Source organism: Heteronotia binoei, chromosome 10 (assembly GCF_032191835.1).
Source record: "Heteronotia binoei isolate CCM8104 ecotype False Entrance Well chromosome 10, APGP_CSIRO_Hbin_v1, whole genome shotgun sequence".
In the NCBI taxonomy this organism is placed as follows: domain Eukaryota; kingdom Metazoa; phylum Chordata; class Lepidosauria; order Squamata; family Gekkonidae; genus Heteronotia; species Heteronotia binoei.
Genome location: NC_083232.1, coordinates 66,118,174 through 66,141,175, shown reverse-complemented (window position 1 = coordinate 66,141,175; position 23,002 = coordinate 66,118,174). Strand labels below are relative to the sequence as shown.

The following is a 23,002-nucleotide window of genomic DNA, read 5'->3' as shown; positions in this document are numbered from 1 at the left end:
TATCAAACGTGCATACTGCAGAGTTCAAAGAAAATTATTTCCTTTGTTAATGTTAAACTATACTGTACTTATATGCAAATGTTTATGTAAAAATCAGACAGTGTGTACCTTATTTAATTTTCAGTACAAGGATTACAACAATTATATGCTTTGGTCTGCTACTAACAGTGATCTTGCTAGTGCAGGGGCAAGTAATAGGGTTGCCAGGTCCCCTCTTCAACACAGTGGGAGAGATTTGGGGGTGAGGTTCCCCTGCGGGCCAGCTCACTTTGGCCCACCAGCCAGCTGGCAGCAGGCCAAAGCCCTCAAACATGGGGGAACCCTCGCCGAGACCTGGAGGCTGGCAACTCTAGCAAGTAACCCTTGGCACACATTCCAACAGCAGCATGTCAAACCATGGTCAGATCTCCATCCAAGCAACCATGGCACTGGAGCACTACTGGGGCCAAAAGAATAGAAGACATGGCATGGCTTATACCTCATGCAGTCAAACATGAAATGAACTCTACTCCTCTCCCCAGCACACCACCTTCACAGGTAGACATTTCCTTTTTCCAGCATTTGAAACATGAAGGTTGCTTACCTCATCTCTAGTGAAAGAATGAAGGAGGAGGAAAAGGAGGAGGAATTAGTTTTTCTCTACCCTAAGGAACCTCAAAATAGCTTATAATTGCCTTCCCTTCCTCTCCCCACAATAGGTACCTTATGAGGGAGGTGGGGCTGAGAGAGTTCTGAGAGAACTGTGACTGGCTCAAGGTCACCCAGCAGGCTTCATGTCAAGGAGTGGGGAATCAAACCCCATGCTCCAGATTAGGGTCTATCAGTCTTAACCACCACACCATGCTGAGACAAAATACCAACCCTCAACACAAAGGGTTGGAGACAAGGCCAGAAGAAGACCTGGCTCTAGAGGACTGGGTGTTGTTACAGTGGCTGAAGCTTCTTCTGTCGAAGCAAAATCAAGTCATAGGATTCAGTCCATCAAGTATAAGCCCAATTCCTCGTGGCTATTATCTTTTATGAAGAAGAATGTGTTTACCTCCATGCACACATTCTTCATATACACACTGATTTTCCACAACCTTAAAACACCAAATGAGCTGCCCAGCAAATGACTGGCAAATTCCTTTTTTTAAAGCTTATATTGGTTTACCTAAAACAGATACATATTTGCCTATCACTGAGATTAAACTAAAACAAAAATTTTAGATGACTAAATAGAACTAGAGAAAAAAAGAGAAGCTCCTAAGAATCAACAAAAAACACCAATTAAAAAGCAGTCCTAAACACAGTCAGACTTACCTCCAAATAAGGGTGTGTGCATGTGCAACTACCATGTCAGCAGATGCTCCTGCCTTTCACATTCTCACAATTGTGTGATTTATCCTGTTCCTAAGTGGATCTGTCCCAGATATTCCATATGTGCCAGAATTCAGATTGGAACCAAAAAATGCAACATTTGTTTGTTTGAGGACTTATATTCCACCCTTTCCTGTAAACGGGCTCAGGGCGGATTAAAACATAGATTAAATAATAGTTAATTAAATAAATAATTAAATAAACAATAGATTAAATATAAACCACAATCCAGTGGTAGCCCATTCTGTGACCTTGAAATCATGCCCTACTGCAGTGGTTCTCAGCATTTTGCATCTTACATCACACTACTCACTCTGCAAAAGAACCTGGGTCCCATCTTGAGAGAAAGCCTATTTTTCCAGAAGTACGCTTACATGCATTCTGTTATACCAGTAATAGCAGTATGGCAAAAGGTCACAGATGGATAATCCATGGCAGATAGGGTCAGCAGGAGGCAGCATATCCCATTTGGAGGTGGACATGGGGATAGAGAGAAAAAATTTAGTAAATTTTATAAAAAAAACTCTGTGTCCTACCTAGACTCAAGACTTTTTTTGTAGCAGGAACTCTTTTGCATATTAGGCTACATCGGGGGGTGGGGGGTAGCCTAATATGTAAAGGAGTTCCTGCTACAAAAAAACCCTGCCTAGACTACTTGAGAACCATTGCCCTACTGCATCTCTCATAGCCTTATGTCCAGTTTTACTACTATTTCTGGAAACCTGGCAATCTAATCACAAGTCTCTAGTGATCTGCTGACCATTCATGTGACTTTTATTTGCCATCAAGTCACAACTGACTAATGATGACCTTGTAGGGTTTTCAAGTCAAGAGATATTCGGAGATGGTTTGCCATTGCCCAGCTCTGCATAGCAACTTTGGTATTCCTTCGTGGTTTCCTATCAAATGCTAACCAGGTCTGACTCTGCTTAGCTCCCTACATCTTACAAGATCAGGCTTTCTTGGGCTATCTAGGTCAGGGCAATCTCATGATACCATGATGATACCACTTGGAATTACCAATATCAGCAGCAAAAGGAATTTGCTTTTCTGCAGCCATTGCATCTACACAATGCTATCCAGCACAGCTTTTCTAGGTTGTAAAGGGCCTTTTATCTTAAGCCAGAGAGGATATTGATTCTGAAAACCTAAGTTCACTGTGATCCCTCTGCAATATATTTTGCACATACAATTGCTCTCATCTGCCATGGCTTTAGATGCCACAGTTGGACTGTTCAATCTCAGGTTGTTACTGGAGCACAGTCTGGTCTTAGATGAATAGATGGCTTTTAGTTGGTGAGGCCTGATGAAGCTGACAAGGTGCTTCAAAGTGTGTGGCTCACCACCTAGAGCCTTGAGCCTTTGCCCTCATAGCTAACAGTTCACGTCAGACTGGGTTGGTTGACTAAATCCAGAAGGTAATAAATGCTTCTCTGTAGGACAGTATAGTTCCAACTGCCTTGAAATATGTGGTTGTGAGACTCCTCCTCCATAAGGCATCCCTGGACTCAAGTTACCTAAACAACTACTGTCAAGTGACTTATAGTCCATTCTTAGTCAAGATACTCAACCAGGTGGTGGCTACACAGCTTCAGCAGTCTTGGAGGAGACAGCTGATCCAGACCCATTCAAATCTGGAGTTTGGTCACCCTGACTGATTACCTGAACCAGGAGAGTAATAGGAGAAATGCATCCCTGTTGATTCTTCTGGACTTCTCATTAGCTCTCCATACCAATGACCATGGCATCCTTCTGGAAAAGCTGGCTAGGCTGAGAGTAGGGGGGCACTGTGTTTTTTGTGGTTCCACTCTTATTTGACCAAAAGGTTGTACAAGAGTGCTGTTAAACCCTGTGGCATTTATGCTATGGACTCCAGCAGGGTCTCATTTTATCTTCCATGCTACTTAACAGGTTAACATCTACATGAAACCACTAGGAGAAGTCATCCAGGTATGTGGACTGAGGCACCACTACTATGCATATGACACCCACTCTATTTCTTCTTAACAGCTAAGCCAGATGGGTCTGTGGAAGTCATGATAGATGCCTGGAAAAGTTAATAGGATGGATGAGGACCAATAAAATAAAGCTCAGTCCAGACAAGATTGAGGTAACTGCTGGTCAATGGAGAATCTGCTCTGGGATTGTGAAGTCAGCCTATCCTGGAGGAAGTTACATTCCCCCTGAAGGAACAGGTTCATAGTGTGGGGATGCTACTAGATCCTGACCAATGGTCAGAGGCCCAGGTTTCCTTCATAGCATGTGGTACCTTTTAATAGTTCCTACTGGCTTGCCAGCTATGGCCATTCCTTGAAAAGTGTGATCTGGCTAAAGAGATCCCTGCTCTGATCACTTCCAAGTTAGATTATTGTAATGCATTCTACATTTGAAAATTGTTCAGAAACTTCAACTGGTCCAAAATAGAGTGACCAGGCCACTGTCAGGGGTTGGTTACAGATATCATATCATCCCAGTGCTGAAAGATCTCTACTGGTTACCCTTCTGTTTCCAGGCACAATTCAAGCTGCTGATTTTTACCTTTAAGGCCCTAAATGGCTTGAGGCCAAGGTACCCCAAGGATACTGTTGAGCTTGCCAGTTAAGATCTGCCTCCTACAACCTCTTTTATATACAACCCATATTCCCACACACGAGATTAGGACAAAGCACTGAATGCACATTAATTTTAAACACCGTAAACACAGTACAGCATCAATATCACTATCTGACATTTTATATGACCCTTCTACGCAAACAGTGTGAGTGATCACAACATGAAAGATCTTATTATAACAGAAAGGCTTTTAAAGACATATCACTCAAAGAATGTGCTATTTCTAGTGACAGCTTCAACTTCAGAACATGGTTCCTATTCTCCAAGGCACTTCAAAACACCTTATACATTTGTTAGGTTGATACGCTATGTGTGCTAATGATAAAGCTTATAAATATTTCTTCGTTTGAGAACTTTTTACTTTAAATCCATGCCTATACTCTAAGGATTTTCAAAAATGCACTTTATGTTTCTACACACTGTAGAGAAATTTACCCAGTGTCTGTACTTAAATTTACCCAGTTTCTGTACATGAAATAGCTTTAATGCTACAACAGAAGAAAGCAAAATATGAGGCATTGTATCTGTAATAGTAACCTGTCTCTGAAGAACTCAGGAATATTCCTAATATTCCTGTCAGTCTGCTGACTGATTGCATATGCCGGCTTTGCTATCACTCCCCGCATCAATGCAAATATACAGAAGAACCTTGGGGGTTCAAATCTAGCACATAGCTTGTCAGTGCAAAAGAGGCATCCTTACAGCAGGCAGGCTCTTGAACTTTGTTCTGGAAGATCTGCATTCAAATATTAGCTCAGGTCAAAGCTCTTGCTTGGTAGTCTTGGGCTTGGTTTAATCTAACCTTACTCCCACATTTAAACAATGGAAATAACAAGAGTACTTTCCAAGCAAATTTTTTAAAAAATTAACTGATTTAGTTTATAAGCTGTCTTTTCTTTGAAATGCTCAGTGCTTCATGAACGAAAAAAACAGACATAACTAAAAAGAAAAAAGGCCTATCAGCTGGAATCTAAAATGTCACAGCACTAAACCCAGCTAAAAATGAGAAATCTCTGGCTGCTTCTTTAAAGAAAAACAACCTGCAAGGCTTTCAAAAGTTCTACCCGCAGACCTCTCTAGAGAGGGAAATGAAAGACATTGGGATCAAAGGTGTTCACAGAAAAAACTCCCACTGTGGACGAGGATTCCCCTGGTTTGGGGACCCCCAACCTGACAGCATGGAGCTGTCCAGCAGAGGGACCTTGGCTCCAAAGAGTTCTATTGCATCCAACATAATGATGTTATTCGGGCACGTTGTGTGGGGACACTCTAGCAATTTGGGTAAAAACTCTATGGCACCATAGAGTTTTCACTCAAATTACAAGGACGTGCCCGGTGTGATGACATCACTTCTGGGTGATATAATCACGCTGCATGCACTTTGAGAAACTTCACCCCCACCAGGAGCCAGGTAAGACCTGGCAACCCTACTGCCATGTCCATCTACAGATTTTAATTTGTGAACAAACAGGAAACTTCAAATGTAGTCTCCCCAGAAGGTTTTAAAGGATGGAAGTTATCATGAAATTTTAAAAAAAAAAACCTGTAAAAGAATTTGTCTATGCAAAATGCCGCACATTATCATAAGTAATATAATTTCCAAATATCTAACAGTCTGATCTTATGTGTAACTACTCAGAAGTAAGTCCAATCAAGTTCAATTAAGTTTATTCTCAGGGAAGTGAGCATATGACTAGACTTCAAGACTGCAATCTTTATGATACTAAGAAATAAAATTCCATTTAATTCTAGGGGAGTTACCTCTTAGTAACCATGCTAAGGGGCTTAAGAGCACACGAAAACTTACATTCTGAATAAAACTAAGTTGGTCTTAAAGGTGCAATCGACTCCTATTTTGTTCTACTACTTCAGGCCAACACGGCTGCCTATTTGGATCTATCTACATGCTAAGGACCATATTGCACACCTCTGCTTTTCACAACAAGAGACTTCTCTCTTTTTCTCAAATAAAAAAATGACATGTAGAAAACATAACCCTTAAATAAGGTTTCTAATTAAATTTTGACTGGATCGGAACTCTAGTAAGTTGTTAAAAACAACTTTGCCAAAGATTCCATCAGCAGCTTCATATAGAACTTTTTAATGGTTATTATTTTATGTTTTCACCCATTTCCCAATTTTCCTCCTCCTCACCCCTAACAATACAATGGCATGCTTCATCCTGAGAACAGTTATCCTGATGGAGTTCATTGAAACACAAGAGAAGGCAATAGCTCATAATTAATCACAATATATTTGTATGATATTTACAACCTTTCCTCCCCTGCATAAGGGTTTTTTGCATACCTTATTCCAGCACAGCACATGCTACTGCTGGGACTCTTACAATTGCATTGGTCTTGGATTCAGCTAGAAAAATGTTGTTCTAGGGGTCTAGGAGTAAGCACAAATTGAGTCAAAGATAACTGTAGTGAACGGACGAGGAGAGGTGTCAATGGTGCTTGAAGCAGTGTCTGAAATCCTTTAAAATATGTACTCTATCTAAACAGATACAACAGACGTCTACTTCTTTGTTGTCACTCTACAGATAAAACTAATACTCATTTGTAGAAGACCTGGAATTGATACGGATTCTGCCTACTATTACGCCTCATTGACTATTGCTAGTGGTTTCTTCCATGATCATTTGTAGTTCAACATGAAAGTCCATGACACTTTATATCCACAATACAAGCATTGTAGGTTTCTTGACTGAAAAACCAAATTCTCCATCACAGAAGCTAAAATACAGTAAAGACAAAGGAGTCTCTCTTCTTCTCTCTTCAGAAGGACCTTTCTGATTATTCCCTTTCAGAAAACACTGATTCTAAATGTCTCCTCCCACCTAAATGCAAGACTCTTTTCCCTCCAGAACAGCTGTTTTTATTTCTTGAGCAGCTGATGCTAGCCAACCAGAGAACATGCAGACTGAGCGACCAATCTCATTAGCTCTTCACTCAAGGGAAGATTAACTTTTGAACTCCCTGACTCTTTGAGACAAGCAGTATTTTAATAGCCTGCTTTCCTAGTGCAATCTATCACAGGTGCCACAGGACTCATACTTTGTTCTAGTCTAGCTGTTACTCTAGCCTAGTTGTTACCCTAGGCCTAATGGACTACTACTGCTTGACCTGAGTCAGAAACCTAAGTCCTTAGCCACTGCAGTTTTTGGTCAACTCCAAAAACAAAACCAACTGATTAATATGACAATCACTGTTTGTTATATTTTGATAAACAAAATTTTATTATAAGAATGCAGCCAATATTCATAGGCATGGGTAATTCCCTCGAACACACAAATATATACAGCTTTTGACTGAGGTGTGACCAAAGTGAAACAGTATCTTGAGTTTTCACTGATGTTCTACCTTCCTTTCTGTACTGACTGATGAGGAGAAAAGCAATAAAGCAACTCCGTTTCTTAGAGTCATTAAAGAACTTCAAGCATCTCTGTCCCAATGATCCAGCTAGCATCATACCTGGCTCAAGTGAATTTAATTTTCTCTCTAGACCTCAGCACTGGAAAATCCAAGTCTTTAATGCAAAATCCAGGATGTTACTTGTTATATCCATATCAAGAAAGAGCCTAAATATTATGTGAATAATGTTTCTGCAGCCAAAGTATGGAGAGCTGAGTTAGTGGATTAATTCTCCTGTAACATTTTGTTTTGCAAATATCCATTGTGCTCCATTCAGACTGGATGAAGTTATTCCACTTTGCTAGGATCATAAATATCCAGACAGCATGCAAGTAATATCAAAGCATATGCAATCCTCAAAAGGGAATTAGAGCCTCTTTCACATATACTGTATCACATGATTGCTGTTAATTGGGGGGGGGGGAATAGACAGAGAAAAAATGTAAACCCCAGTCAACGCAGGTTCTACACTCATATTAGAAGCTTATTTAAAATGTTGCCAATTTAAACCTCAAGTATGAAAAGAGCCTAAATAGTTCAATACTATGACTGCAATCACACATGCTAAATAATGCAGTTTCAATCCACTTTCAATGCACTTTCAAACTGGATTTTGCCAGTTCACACAGCAAAATCTGGTTGGAAAGTTCACTGAATGTGGATTGAAACGGCATTATTTATTTATTTATTTCCTTCGATTTCTATCCCGCCCTCTCTGCAAGGACTCAGGATGGCATGTGTGACTGCAGCCAAAGACCTAGAATCCATTTGGCATTGTAACACAAGTTTTTTTTAAAGTATGGTTGCTGATATTCAAACACTAATTGTTAGAAGCCACAGATCTGTTACAAATTGGCAAACACCTCTTGGGTTTGAATTCCTATGATCACTACAATTTGAAAGACAAACTCTGCTTTTAGAAAGTACAAATCCTATTGGGAATATGCTTGTAAAGTTCAATTGATGCACATTTTCTGAACCAGAACTAAATGCTGTCTAACCTCGAAACTTTGCCAACAAGTTCTAGAGGCATCGGGATTACCCCAGTTGCTTCCATACTAGCTTTTTAATATAGAAAGGATATCATTCATTTACTAGAGAGAATCCAAATGATGCAATTGCCAGCCAACTGCATTACTATCTTCACATGCTGTTCCTCTGTATTTTTTCCAGGCCTGATCTGTGGTCATTAAAAACTTAAAGTACAATTACAGTGCATTAGCTTCAAAGATTGTGGGGCTCCAACATGGCTGTCTACCTGGATCTAACTGCAGTGTCTGTCTGCCTCTTCCTTTATATATCCCAAGTAGACTAGCAAAGCAGTACTATGGATTTCCAGAGCTACTGTCACCCTGCAAGCTCCCATGGCAGAATGGGGATTCAAACCAGGATCTCTCAGATCCTTGTCCAATAGGCTCTCATTAGTTGATTCAGGAATGCCAGACCCATGTGAGAAGACAGAAAGCCAAGAAACAGAGATGCCTTAAAACAGACAGTTGTGGAGTAAAATAAATGTCAAGTCTGCTATGAATTTCCCAACTAAAATATTAAGTTTGGTTCTGAAGTGAAGGAGTCTGGGAGTTTTACACTGAACACCGAATGCTGCTAGCTAACTTCCCCACCCCCTCCATAGAGAGGCCTTTGTTGTGTAGTCTGCTTTGAAATGCTAACATGTGAACAAGATAGTGGCACCTTCCCAGCCTGGATGTCTGTGGGAGGATGGGGCGGCAAGGTCTCAGTCTGGGAATGAAGGGAGTAGCACCCGAGTGCGAAAATGTGTTGCATAGATTGCCCTCCCCGTAGGAATCCTTTGATCTATACCTTAAATGCTGGTTTAATGCCTATGTATCTCAGTCCTTCAATCTCTGCCATGGTCTTCAGTTCTGATTACAATAAACTTGCAACTCTGTTTTAACAAGAGACTCGTAAATTGAATTCAGCCGACTTGACATTTTGAAGGACTCCCTATCTCGGAGTTCAACCTTTCCGGCAACTGAAAAGGCGATGTCCGAACAGTCTCCGGAGAACGGAGAACTCCCGACCAGAGTGGAGGGGGCCGAGACACCCTGGCACATCCATACTGCCAGAAGGACCGCGGCCTCCCCTCCACAGTTTCAGCTGGTGGTGACCCCGCGGCAATACCAGCCAAGGACCTCCACCACGCTGATGGATCAAGCCCCGGTCCGACGGGAGGCGATCATGACCCGCCACACCAAGCGGGTCCAGTTGGCCGAGGCAGCCGCAGCCAACCCGGGCGAAACGAGCGATGGGGCCGGAGCAGCGGGGGCTCAGAACCCCGGGAGTGAAGGCGAGGGAGCCGAGTGCGGATCAGATGACGGGGGGGCGAGGCCCAAGGACCAGGCCGATGAGGACTACCAGGCGTTTCGGGCGATGGTCCGCCGGGAAATCGACGGGGCGGTGAAAGACCTCAAGGACCAGATGCAAACGCTGACCGCACAGCTGGGCAGGGCGCTGGGAGTGACCGGGGCCCGCCAGCAGCAACCCGCCCCGACGGGACCCCGGGGACCCCCGAATCAACCGGGCCCCGCCGCCACGGCGCCACGGCGGCGCCCCCCCTGCTCCGGTCAGGCAAAGAGACCGGGGGGGGAAGTCGGGAGCTGGATGCCACGTTCGACGGAGATCCGGAGGAAGTGAACTACTTCGCGATCCAGGCGAACAGCTATATGTATTACTGGGGGGACCTGTTCCCCGACGAGATGAGCCGAGTGGACTACCTGGGGTCGAAACTGCGGGGCGCAGCGAAGAAGTGGTATGTGAGCCTATGCGAGACCAACAGCCCGGTCCTCCACTTCGTAAACACCTTCGTGCAAGCGCTACTAACCCAGTATGAGGACCCCCTGCAAGAGGCCCGGGCGCTGGCGGCGCTGCGGAACATGAAGCAAGGGGCCCGATCCATCCGAGAGTACGCGGCCGACTTTCAGGCCAACGCCGCCAGGGCTCGGAATTGGAACGAGGTGATGAAGATCGAGCACTTCACCAACGGTCTGAACCCGAGCATTCTGGATCGGGTACTCACACAAGCCAGCCCCGACACCCTGGTGGGGTGGATCCAGCTGGCGGGGGAGGTGGAAACCAACCTGAAACGAGTAGCGATGCTGCGCCAAGCACTAGCCGCTGGGAAAGGGGCGCCTAAAGCCACCCCAGGGAAAACCGAGCCACCCAAAGCTAAGAAGCTGGCAGCGGCTGCCCCGGCGGGGCCCCGCCGTTGTTTCCGATGCGGAGACCCCAACCATTTGGCTTCCAGTTGCCCCCAGCCCGCCACCGGGGCCGCCCCGGCGCAGGGCGCGACCCGTCCGGGCACCCCCGACCCCAAGAAAACCGCGAGCCGCCCTAAGGATGCGGCGAAGGGCAGCGTGCTCCTGGTGCAAGAGGACCTGCAAGAGGAAGAGGTGCGTCTGTCCGCGGAGCTGGCCGAGCTGGCTTGGGAAGAGGAGCCGGTGGGAAACGACGCCGACCTGCTTTGAACGGTGCCAACCAGCAGGTCGACCGGGAGGAGGCACCACTAACGGTGAGACCCACGGGAAGATTGTATTTTATAATGGTCAAGCTGTTGAACCCAAAACTAAAAAGGTTCCTGCAGATCTGAGCCCTCATAGACTCGGGCTGTAATAGGGAGCTAATCTCCCCCAAGGTGGTGGAGGCCCTGGGGTTGGAACGCTTGCGGCTGCCCCACCCCATGCATTTTGAACAGATGGACGAGTCAGTGATGGGGGGAACCCTGCACGCAAGAAACGGAGCCGTGCCCACTGGGGATTGAGGACCACTGGGACTCAGAGACGTTTGTGATTGCACCCGCCTGTGGCTACCCCGTGGTCCTGGGAGTGGGGTGGTTGGAGAAGCATGAGCCCCTCATTCGCTGGAGAGCCCAGACCATAAGATTCCCCGACCCAGGCTGCAGCCAACATCTTTGGCAAGCGGCGTGGGAGCCACGAGCGCCGCCCGCCCGAGAGAGAGCTTGCGTCCTGGTGGAAGAGGTGCACCACGTCCCGGACGCTTACCGCGACTTGATGGAAGTATTTAGTGAGCGGGAGGCCAACCAGCTGCCCCCCCACCGGAGCACGGACTGTGCGATAGAACTGATTCCTGGGGAAAACCTTCCCAAAGCCAAACTCTACCAAATGGGGTGGGCTGAGAAGAAGGAGCTGCGCAAGTTTCTAGACTTAAACTTGAAAAGGGGGTTCATCAGACCCGCGACGGCCCCCCACGCAGCCCCAGTGTTGTTTAGGAAGAAGAAGGACAATAGTCTTAGGCTTTGCACTGACTTTCGCGGGATTAACGCGATTTCCATGTCCAATGCCTACCCCATCCCCCTCATCAAAGACTTGTTAGGCACGGTGGCGGGGGGGGGGAAATTTTCACAAAGCTGGACCTGCGGGACGCGTACTTCCGAGTGCGCATCAAAGAGGGGGATGAATGGAAGACAGCATTTAACACACCGATGGGACAATTTGAATACTTGGTCATGCCGTTTGGACTGCAGGGGGCACCGGGTGTGTTTATGAATTTCATAAATGATGTATTGCGGAAGTTTCTGTACAAGGGGGTGGTGGTGTACCTTGATGACATCATTATTTATTCTCAAGATGAGCAGTCCCATGTAAAGCTAGTGAGGGAAGTGTTGACCACCCTGCTGGAGCACCAGCTTTATGCCAAACTGTCCAAATGTGAGTTCCATCGCACGGAACTAGACTATCTGGGCTTCCGAGTATCTGGGGACGGACTGGCCATGGACCCAGCCAAAGTGCAGGCAGTCCTAGAGTGGCCCCCCCCCCGAGGACACGTAGACAGCTCCAAAGTTTCCTCGGATTCGCGAATTTCTATAGGGGATTCATTGAGGGGTCGTCCAAATCGCCCTACCCCTGACCGATCTCCTAAAGATGAAGGGAAAAGGGGAGGAAGCGAAGCGACCCGGGGCCCGGCTGAATTGGACACCAACCTGTCAGGCGGCTTTTGACCGGCTCAAACAACTATTCACAAGCGATCCGGTGCTAAGCCACCCAGACGAGCGGAAGGGGTTCGTGGTCCAATGCGACGCCTCCGATGTCGCCGTAGGAGCCATTCTCATGCAGAAAGATGGGGAGGGGAAACTAAGACCCTGCGCCTACATCTCGCGAAAGTTCTCGGAGGAACAGAGGAACTGGTCGGTGTGGGACAAAGAGGCTTTCGCTGTCATGTTTGCGCTAAAGACTTGGAGGTCATGGTTGGAGGGAGCCAGGGTGCCCTTTGAGATCTGGACGGACCATAAGAATTTGGAGGCGCCCAAAGAGCACTGAGGTCGGCAGGGAAGAACACGCTGACTATCCCTGGGCCAAAGGAGGCGAAATTACAGAGTACACGGGCACGGGCCTTCTCTGTTATAGCCCCGTGCCTTTGGAATCAACTTCCGGAGGAGGTACGGGCCCTGCGGAATTTGGACCAATTCCGCAGGGCCTGTAAGACCATCCTTTTCAAGCAGGCGTTTGTAGAACTTGATAGGATGGCTGTTTAATTACCAACTACTTATCTAGTGACCCCTGCCATAATACAAGTGTACAGATAACATCAGGAAGATCACCGCCGTTTAAATTATGGAATGATCCAGACATTTGGAACTGGTTTTAGATTGTTGTTTTAAATCAATGTATAACTTAAATGTTGTTTTAAATTACCTTATATTGTATATTTTATATTGTATAATTTTATCGAACTCTTGTCAGCCGCCCTGAGCCTGCCTAGGCGGGGAGGGCGGGATATAAATAAAATTTATTATTATTATTATTATTATTATTATTAACGGGGAAAAGAAAATTGAGTGAAAAACAGATCAGGTGGGCGGGGTTCTTCTCCAAGTTTGACTTCACCCTGAAGCACATCCCGGGGACCCGAAATTTTTTAGCAGACGCCCTGTCCAGGCTCCCACAGCATGAAAGCCAGAGGGAGGAGGTAGTAGACTCCCTGATCCCCCCCACACAAGTAGCAGCTATGGTCACCACCCGCTCACAGAGGAAAAAAGAATTGAGCGGGCTAAGTAAGGAACGCATCGCCCTAGAGGCCGAACGGGAGGGAGGTGGGCAGCCAGAGGGGGTGAAAAAGAGAAAAGACGGCCTTTGGTACAAGGGGGAGAAACTATACATCCCGGAATCGTTAAGAAAAGAAATTCTTCAACTGTGTCACTGTTCCAAACTAGCGGGGCACTTCGGCTACGTCAAAACCCTGCACTTAGTGTACCGGCAGTTTTGGTGGCCGTCCCTAAAGAAAGATGTCTCAGAGTTTGTGGCCGGTTGCCCTGTGTGTGTAATGGCAAAAAAGAGGGGGGGGGAAACCCCGGGGCTCCTGCAACCGTTAGAAACAGCGAAATGGCCATGGGCCATAGTGTCTATGGACTTCATAGTCGAGCTGCCATCCTCCCGGGGAAAAACAGTCATACTCGTGGTAGTGGACACGTTTTCAAAACAAGCCCACTTCATCCCCTGCAGTCAGTTACCCACGGCCAAGAAGTTAGCGGCCTTATTTTTCGACCACGTGGCCAAACACCACTCCATCCCAGACAAGGTCATAAGCGACAGGGGGCCTCAGTTCGTTGCCACCTTCTGGCGGGAGTTTTGTAAACTGTTAGGGATGGAACAAGGGTTGAGCTCCGCCTATCACCCCCAGACGGACGGACAGACAGAGAGAGTGAACGGGGTGCTAGAGCAATACCTACGGTGCTTCGTCAGCCTACGCCAATCCGACTGGGTGGACCTCCTCCCCTTTGCAGAATACGCTTACAACAACAGCGCCCATAGCTCCACTAAAGCGTCTCCCTTTGCAACCGTCTTTGGGTATGAGGGGAAGCCGATCCCCATGTTACCAGGAGGGGAGGGATTGACGGGCTCAAGTTTCGAACAGTGGTGGCAAGGTCCCAGCCAGTGTTGGCCAGCTATACAAGAAAACCTGAAGCTGGCCAAAGAGGCATATAAAAAGCAGTACGATAAAAACCATGTGCCAGTGTGGGACTTGAAGGTGGGGGATTCCGTGTTTCTGTCAACAAAAAACCTGCCCCTGGCACAACCGTCTAGAAAACTGGCTTTTAAGTTCCTGGGGCCATTTAAGATCAAGCGGGTAATTAACCCAGTGACGGTAGAACTCGACCTCCCCCCTGCTCTTGGTAAAGTCCACCCTGTTTTTCATTGCAGCCTGCTGCGCCGATGCCCGGAGCCGTCCAAATGGCACTCACAAGATTCGCCAACCCTCCTCCCGAAGAGACTCATTATTGAATTCAGCCGACTTGACAATAAAGGTGTAGTCCCTACAATTTTTGCATTGTTTCTCTTCTTTGCCTTCTTCAATCAAGTACCCAGCTGGTGCTTTTACAGGTGCTTTTACATTTTACATGTGCTGGTTCTATTCCACAGCAATTAGATGTGTGCACTTCATATCAAAGTGGAACTGCTGCCTCTAACTGGCAACCCAGTGAGAGGAGGATCTTGGGCCCTCAGCAATGTGCAGGCAGAGCTGGCCAATGGCATTCAGTTTCAGCCACCAACATCACCATTACAAATGCATAGTGTTAACCAGGGTTTGTTTTGATTTTTTGGTAGAAAAAGTCCAAAATGAACTCATTTGGCTATTAGGCCACACCCCCTGACACCAAGCCAGCCAGAACTGCGTTCCTGTGAATTCCCGCTCAAAAAAAGCCCTGGTGCTAACAAGTCAAATTTGTACGCCCCCCAATGCTACAAACTACCCCCAAATGAGAGAAAGTGGCTTTCCCCCATACTTAATGTTCCACAGTAGTGGCTACTATATTCTGCCCCAATTAACCAGCCATCTTGTGACAGCAGCCAAGGAATAACTATGGATAGGGAGCCAGAATATGCAAGATTCTGAAGGGGTCTCTACGTGTCCAGTGCCTGGAGGCCTATAAGGCTATGCAAAGATTATTTTTCTGGAGCAACAGAAACAATTCCTCTTTTACTGCTTTAGTGGCTTTAGCCTCAGCCCATTATTATTACTTGATAATTCTGCAAAAGATAAGGGATGGGGAGCACCTCACCATGAAGGGGAAGAGTCATTTCCTTTTTTTGACCTAATTCCTACGTATTATTCAACCTAGCTTCAAAAATTTAGAATGAGATATGAAATTGACTGGATAAGAACACTGAATTGACTCCTGATCTAGTTAATTTCATTCCGGGGGGGGGGGGGGGATACTTGGCAGTTATTCTCTGGTTAATAGGCAGCATGTGTTGATGTGGATAGTTTCAACATATACCCGTTCTTTGATGAGCTTTATTTTTGTTTCAAGTTATATATAGTTTCAGAAGTGCTCCATATGTTTTATGGGGGAAGTGTGTTATTTATCATAGGTATTATCTAATAGGTACCCATGACAGACACAGCAAAATGAATACAAGTCTTGTAGCAGTGAGGGAGGGCTTTTCCACAGTAGAGCATGACTAACTACAAGATGGCAACACTGCTTCAACTAGAAACCACAACAACAATCAACATGAGGGCCAGTTATACCAAATTGCCTCTCAATGAAATTAAGCAAAAAAATGATAGACACTGGCCTGTCTGCTACCACTCTACTAGGCAAGGCCTCATGACTACCACCAGCCTAAGAAGCCTTCTTCTAATTTAAGGATACTTTGTCTAACAGAAGAACCGCTGAAGCTGAAGGGGAAGGCTTCTTTCAATGGAAGACAAGCACCCAACATAGTACAACAATGCAATCCTTTAAGTGTATCAGCTCTTCTTGAAATATACTGAGAATTTAAGATTAGCTCTGGGGCATGAACATGAAAGAAGAAACAAAGCACTTGGGATAATGAACAATATTCTTTTAAAATATTCTACGTTAAACAGACACCTTCCTTTTCTAAAAAAACAAAAATGAATACTTTAAGTAGTTTGTCAGTGTAGTACAAACCAGTGTAGTACAAACCAGTGCAGTAGATTTGGATGTTTATATTTATTTACTGTATTTATACCCATCCTTGCTCACCAGTAGGGACCCAAGGGGGCTTGCATCATTCTCCTCCCCTCCACAATTTCCACAGAACAATCCTGTGAAGAATGTTGGGCTGAGAGTAGGACTGCCCAAGATCATCCAGCCAGCTTTCACGGCAGAGTGGAGATTCAAATGTGGGTCTCTCAGATCCTAGTCTGGCACTCTAACCGCCGAACCACTCTAGAGGTAGAAGATCCAGGTTCAGAACTCAGTGGGAGTTTGGGCAAGACACAATCACTCAGCCTTCACTGCCTCACAGAGTTCTGAAGGAAGGATGGGTTACACAAGAGCTACCACATTCTTTGTAAACTGGAAAACACGGTAGAAATGACCACCTGATAACAAAACAAATGCTTCTAGGTTAGCCTTCATTGGCTTTTTAAACTTATCAACCATGACATTCATTATTCCTAGCTGTAGACCTTTTACATAATCAGTGTTCCTCTCTCACACACTCCTCATTTTACTCTGTGATAAACCTGACTCAAAACAGTACCTATTTTAATGAGATCCTTATATTAAAACAACATTTCCTGTGATCATTGGTGAGAGTGGCTTTTCAAGCTTCAGTCACTTATTGATCATTTGGCTGAAAAATTCAAACAGCTGTTCATTCTGTGTTGGGACAATTCTTTTCAGAGACAGAACAATTTTAAACAAGCATACTTAACAGTCTTTTTGTAATATTCCGTAGTTTTGCATGAGATGTGACAAAATCATCATTCTTATGAAGACCATTTCAGGTTTCTCAATTAGAAAGCAGAGCCAGATTAACAATTAGGCCAAGTAGGCACTGGCCTATGGCCTCCCATGCCTTTAGGGGTCCTGGGCCAGCTTCCCCCCATTTCCCCCCTGCTTGCAGCCCTCCCAGCCTGCACGCACAGCCAGCAACTGAGCTGCTCTTTGCCCAACTTTCTGGTGCAGCTGCTGCTGGCATTGTCACCAAGTTTGCCTCTCTCTGCCTCTTCCCTGCTTAGTAAAAGGGGCTTTTAAAAAGGTGCCTGCAGGCTGCAGTGGGGCCATGGGCAGTGGGACAGGTGTTCAGACTCTGAGATAACTTGCAAGGGGGCCCTCAAGATTTCGACTGCTTAGGGGCCTCCACAGGGTTTAATCCAGCACTGTCAGAAAGAATTCCCTAATAGATAATTTACCATCTCCAACTGCATCCAAGAGGCCCATAGATAGCAAAGACTCTCTGAGCAGATATTTTACAATGCAGCTTCAAGTAAAGTTACACAATTCTAAATCCATTGCACTGTTAGATTCCGGAGCTTTGGGATGAGAGGTGGCATATCAGTTTTTAAAATGTATACATCAAGATTAATTGAACAAAAGAGATCCTTAAAAGGAAGGCAAGATAGCATATTTAAAAAAAAACATAGATCTAACTCTGTATATATTGGGAGGGGAAGATGCTTCATAACTGCAACAGTCAAGATCTGGGGTGGAGGAGGAGATGATCCACTGTTGTAGGGCTCCATAAGATCCCTTCTTCCATTGCAGTCCAAGACGTGCAGCTCACCTTGCTCAGTTGGGTAATGCAGCCTAGTCAGGAAATGTAGTGGTTTGATTTTCTTTGGTTATCAACCCAGACACAGGAGTACAAGCTGCATCCACCTTGCTTTGCCATACAAAACACACACAGCTTGACTTCTCAGGCAGCACACAGGCATGGTGGTATGTATGTGTCAGTGCTACAGGATACAGCATTATAACCTATTGCATTTGGGGACCACTGCTCAGCTGGGGCTGTGGATTTTTGCCCAAGGTCCTGCCCTCACAGCACTTCTGTAAAATGGATGATCTGGGAAACAGAGACAGAGCTCACTGCTATGGCTTGAGGGAGACATGCTATATCCAAAATGGGAAAGATTGTATGGTGAGAGAACCAGTGTGGTGTGGTGCAGTGGCAAGAGTGCTGAATTAAGGTGTGGGAGACCCCGGATGAAATCCCACGCTGCCAGGGAAGTTTAATGGATGATCCTAAGCCAATCATTGTTTTTTTGTCTACACCCAACCTATCTCACAGGAGGCAGATCAAGATGGGTAGCCGCATTAGTCTGTCTCTAGCAGTACAAAAGAGCCCAATAGCACCTTAAAGACTAAAAAAAATTGTGGCAGGGTAGCAGCTACTAGACTCTTACTCATTTGTACCGCTATCTCACAGGGCTGTCATTGTGAGGACAAAATGGAGGAGAACAATACTGTAAGCTGCTTTGAGGTCCCCATTGGGGAGAAAACTCTCCATCAAGCAGTGTGGATAGCTTTTTTTTTTAACTTAGTATTTGGCACATGCTTCAGCCTGAGTCCCATATTCCTATCAAGTTCAGTGCCAAAACATCAAAGGATGCCAAAAGGAATTCCGTTGCACAAACATCAGACTCAAAAAGCAATGTAGTCATGAATCCTTGGATATCTCAAGCTAGTTATCTGGTGGTAAACGATTCTCCTGTAAACCTCTGGGGGACACTGGCAGTGAGACTCTGAGTCATTTTCCTACTTATGCCACAGAGCAGCATGTAAATAAAAGGACTACGAGGCTGATCTCTGATGCTTGGCAGGGTCAGTTCTGCAGATGGCCAAAAGATGCAATTCAGCTTTCGGATTCAGCAGGAGCAGATGATCTGAGGCAGTTTTTCACCCGGGCTATATCTCCAACCTGACTCTCCAGTCAGAAGAATTCTTTCTCAGGGTAAGCTCTGCTGCTGCTACAGCCTGCTTGCCTGCCTGAACCTGGGAAACCACCAGCCTGCCTCCCAGCTGTCAGCCCCAACACCTCCTCCTTGTCACTCCCAAATTAACTTGTTGAAGCGAGATGACATTTGGAATATTTTAAAGTAAAAAACTAGCATGCAAGGGACAGAGGATATTGAAGAAGATATTGGATTTATATCCCACCCTATACTTTGAATCTCAGAGCACTCATAATCTCCTTTACCTTCCCCCCCCCAACAAACATCCTGTGAGGTAGGTGGGGCTGAGAGAGCTCTTACAGCAGCTGCCCTTTCAAAGACAACTCCCATGAGAGCTATGGCTGGCCCAAGGCCATTCCAGCAGCTACAAGTGGAGGAGTGGGGAATCAAACCCGGTTCTCCCAGATAAGAGTCCGCACACTTAACCACTACACCAAACTGACTCTCTAGCCTATCAGGAGAATCCAACGCCTGATAGGCTAGCTTTTTCACAAACATAGCAGCCTTGTCATAGTTGCTGTTTTTTGAACAGATAATTAAAACGTGATCCCTCACCACCAGTCTGACGTTTTATTGTGTGTGAGAAACCTGTAACACGTGATTGATTCCTCTGAATGTATAGCTAGACTCTTAAAGTTTGATTGACATCTTAGCTGGTGAGTGGCTTAAGCAGAGTTTACCATTTCTTAGTAGAAGAAGAAGACTGCAGATTTATACCTCGCTTTTCTCTCTAAATCAGAGACTCAGAGCAGCTTACAATCTCCTATATTTCCCCCCCACAACAGACACCCTGTGCGGTGGGTGGGGCTGAGAGGACTCTCACAGCAGCTGCCCTTTCAAGGACAACTCCTGTGATAGGCCATGGCTAACCCAAGGCCATTGCAGCAGCTACAAGTGGAGGAGTGGGGAATCAACCTGGCTCTCCCAGATAAGAGTCTGCACACTTAACCACTACACCAAACTGGCTCTCCTTAACTGCTACACCAAACTAGTCTCAGTCCTTCATCTATGAAGTGACTTTATCTTAGTTACTTTCCTCGATCATTATGAGGAGGAGTGAAGTGAGCAACAGCAGGTTTCACTCTCCAAATTCAATCTAATAAGCAAACCGCACATCCATACACCAAAGAATGTTTGAGTATGTATATATGTATAACTTTATAAAAGGTTCCCTTTGATGTTCTGAAATTAGCAAAATAGCCATTAATAACCATTCTAGATCACAGCTGTTGTTTGACAACATATCTCAAAAGGGTGGCATTAACAAAAAAAACCACTTTGCACTTAGAATCTCTCCCCCCCCCCCTCTTTTTCCAGCTGCAAAAACAGTCAGACCTCCTTAGGCAATAAAGAAAGCTAAACCCACTCCACTGTCAGGTCCTCAAGAGACCTCTGTCATTGTGTTGTTTTAAAGGCCACCACTGAGGAAAAGCAGCGTTCTGTTCCTGTGTCAAGAAGTCACTTGCAAAACCTAACAGAAAAACCCACCAGAGAAAGGCTCAATTATGCACGCATTTTAATTAGCCATAAATCTAACCAAGCATCCTCATCAGTAGCTCCTTCTCTCACCTGCAGACATGCACTCTTTGACTTCCTGCTACCAGCTGCTAGTAAAACATTAGACAGAGCACACAGTGCATCCAGAAGTAACTACTGATCACAGATTTCTGCTGATGGCAGGCTTTTGAAACGCTGAAGGCACTGGCACAGACATCATAGCTTCTCCATCAGTAGCTCTCTTGTTGTATATTTCAATTAACATGCAAACAAATACTTAAACCATATGTTTAAAGTTCCACACCAGAAATGCTTTGTGGACTCAAATTCTCAAAATCATATGCACATGGCAATTATCCAGCTGCAACTATTAATATTATATTGTTATAATGTAATCTTTCTTTGTTATTTTTATTGCTGTTGGCTGCCCTGGACCCATGTGTAATAAAATAAAATAAATAGTGAAAGACACATTTAAAATCTACCCCCAAGTGCTATGGTCACCTTTTGAAATAAAACAACCCCAGTTTCATTAATATACTACCATCCCTTCCATATTCCACTTTTTTAGAGGGATGGAAGGAAGAGCCAACAGTTAGAAATTAGCCTATGTGTCTAAAGTACTATCAAAGGGCATTAGCAAAAAAAATTGTTTGATTACAGACTGTACAAATCAGATATCCTACATAGTTGTGGCATAAGCAGGTGTGATCAGCACAGATCAGAAAAGAGTCATCAATGCAAACTGATATGTATTAAGCAACAGATTAAGTCATATTTTGGGGGTTTTTTTAAAAAAAAACACAGGTTGCCCCTATTATTGATTTTCCTCTTTCATAATCAATGCCTAATTTTCATGGCTTACTACTAGAGTCCCTTTTGTTTGTGCTTTGGCTATTTCTTTGTATGTTTCAAATACATCAGAAGTATCTCATGCAGTAAAAACTACAACATGAAACACACACTTCATTTCCAGAGTAGGGTGACCCACTCCCATTTTAAAAGGCCACCATCTACAGATGCAATCACTGTCTACAGGGAGCATGGCACATAACTTCAACTAAGTCTCACTTTGGGTGCACTTTGAACTTTTTTTTCCTTTTGTAAAATCAATCCATCCTCATGTTTATTGTTTTAGGAAACTGCAGGGCGTTTGTGAGCTCCTGAGCGGCCAGACACACACCATTTATAGCCTTCAGTTATTAAGTCCATGCTGGGAAACACTAATGGAAAAGAAGACATGCCTACAGCCAGGAGGGCTGGTTAATGCGCTTTGCTAACACCTTCACAGTGATATTGTCTCTCCTCCCCCCCCCCCCCGCCACCCCCTCCCATTCATTTAACCATAAGATCTATCAGCACTAAGGAAAGCGAGCTGACCCATTTCTCTCCTCAACTCAGAGCCTGCTCTCAGCATAAGCAGAACGAAGCAACCGGTCTACAGTGACACAGCATGGATGGAGAAACCAACTGGGCAGGTTCTCCTCTCGGAAACTGCCCCTTCGCGAGACATGAAGGACATCTCAGGGTTCCAACGCAGCCCGGGAAGCCAGCCAGAGCTGGCGGAGAGCAGCGGCTCCGTCCAACCACACCGCCAAACCAAACTTCCCAGCCAGCCGCGTTTCATTCCTCCCCGCCGCCCCCCGCCTTGGCTCGGCAACGTGCTGGAGGTGGAAGGAGGTCCATTGTCCCCTCCAGGAACGAGCAGCGAAGGACTTTCCTGCCCTCCAATAACTCTTGAGCCCTGCGCTCCATCTCCCTCGCCCGCGAGCAACCTTCACACACGCGCACCTGGCCCGCCTCAGCCCGCAGACAAGAAAGCAGTCGAAGAAATGTCACAACGACCCTTCTACCATCAGAGCGGCATCGAATCCATGCGAGCCTTGCACCGAGACGACAATCCCGGGCACGTTTCCTGCAGGCAGGCAACGCGGGACTCTTTCACCGCCCGACCCCAAACTGCCTCCCGCCCCCTCTGGACTATCTTCGTCCCTCTCCCCCCGCCAGTTCCCTGAAGGCGGCTTCTCCCTCCCGGGAGAGGGAGCGCGGAGTTGGGAACCGACCTTTTTGTCTTCCTTCTCGCCGCTCTGCCTCTTCTCCGGCGGCTGGCTGCTGCCCCCAGCGCTCTCCCCCGCCTGCCCATCGTGCCGCCGCCGCTGACAGCCTCCAGAGCCCGCCGCCGCCGCCGCCGCCGCCGCCGCGTGGGGGATGGGCTCCGGGCACTGAGGAACTCCCTTCACGTCCATCTCCATTTTCCAGCCCGCGGGATTGCGAACAAAAGCAGGCGGCCAGACTTCCCGCCGCCACACGTCTTGGATGGCTTACGATTGCCCCCTTTATTTTATTATTATTACCGGGGGGGGGTTCTCTTTCCAAGGAGCCAAGCCGTGCGGCACACGCTCACATGGTCTCTCTCCGCCTCTTTC

The 23,002-nt window shown here is 45.9% G+C and overlaps 1 protein-coding gene across 1 annotated transcript in view; it reads right to left on the bottom strand.

Annotated features, from left to right (window-relative positions):
* Positions 1–22,707, bottom strand: part of RBMS3 (RNA binding motif single stranded interacting protein 3) — a 1,175,542-nt gene extending 1,152,835 nt beyond the window's left edge. The window contains exon 1 of the mRNA XM_060248818.1: positions 22,640–22,707. The gene's annotated coding sequence lies outside the window, so the exon portion shown is untranslated. The remainder of the gene's footprint in view (positions 1–22,639) is intronic.
* Between the last annotated feature and the right edge of the window lie 295 nt (positions 22,708–23,002).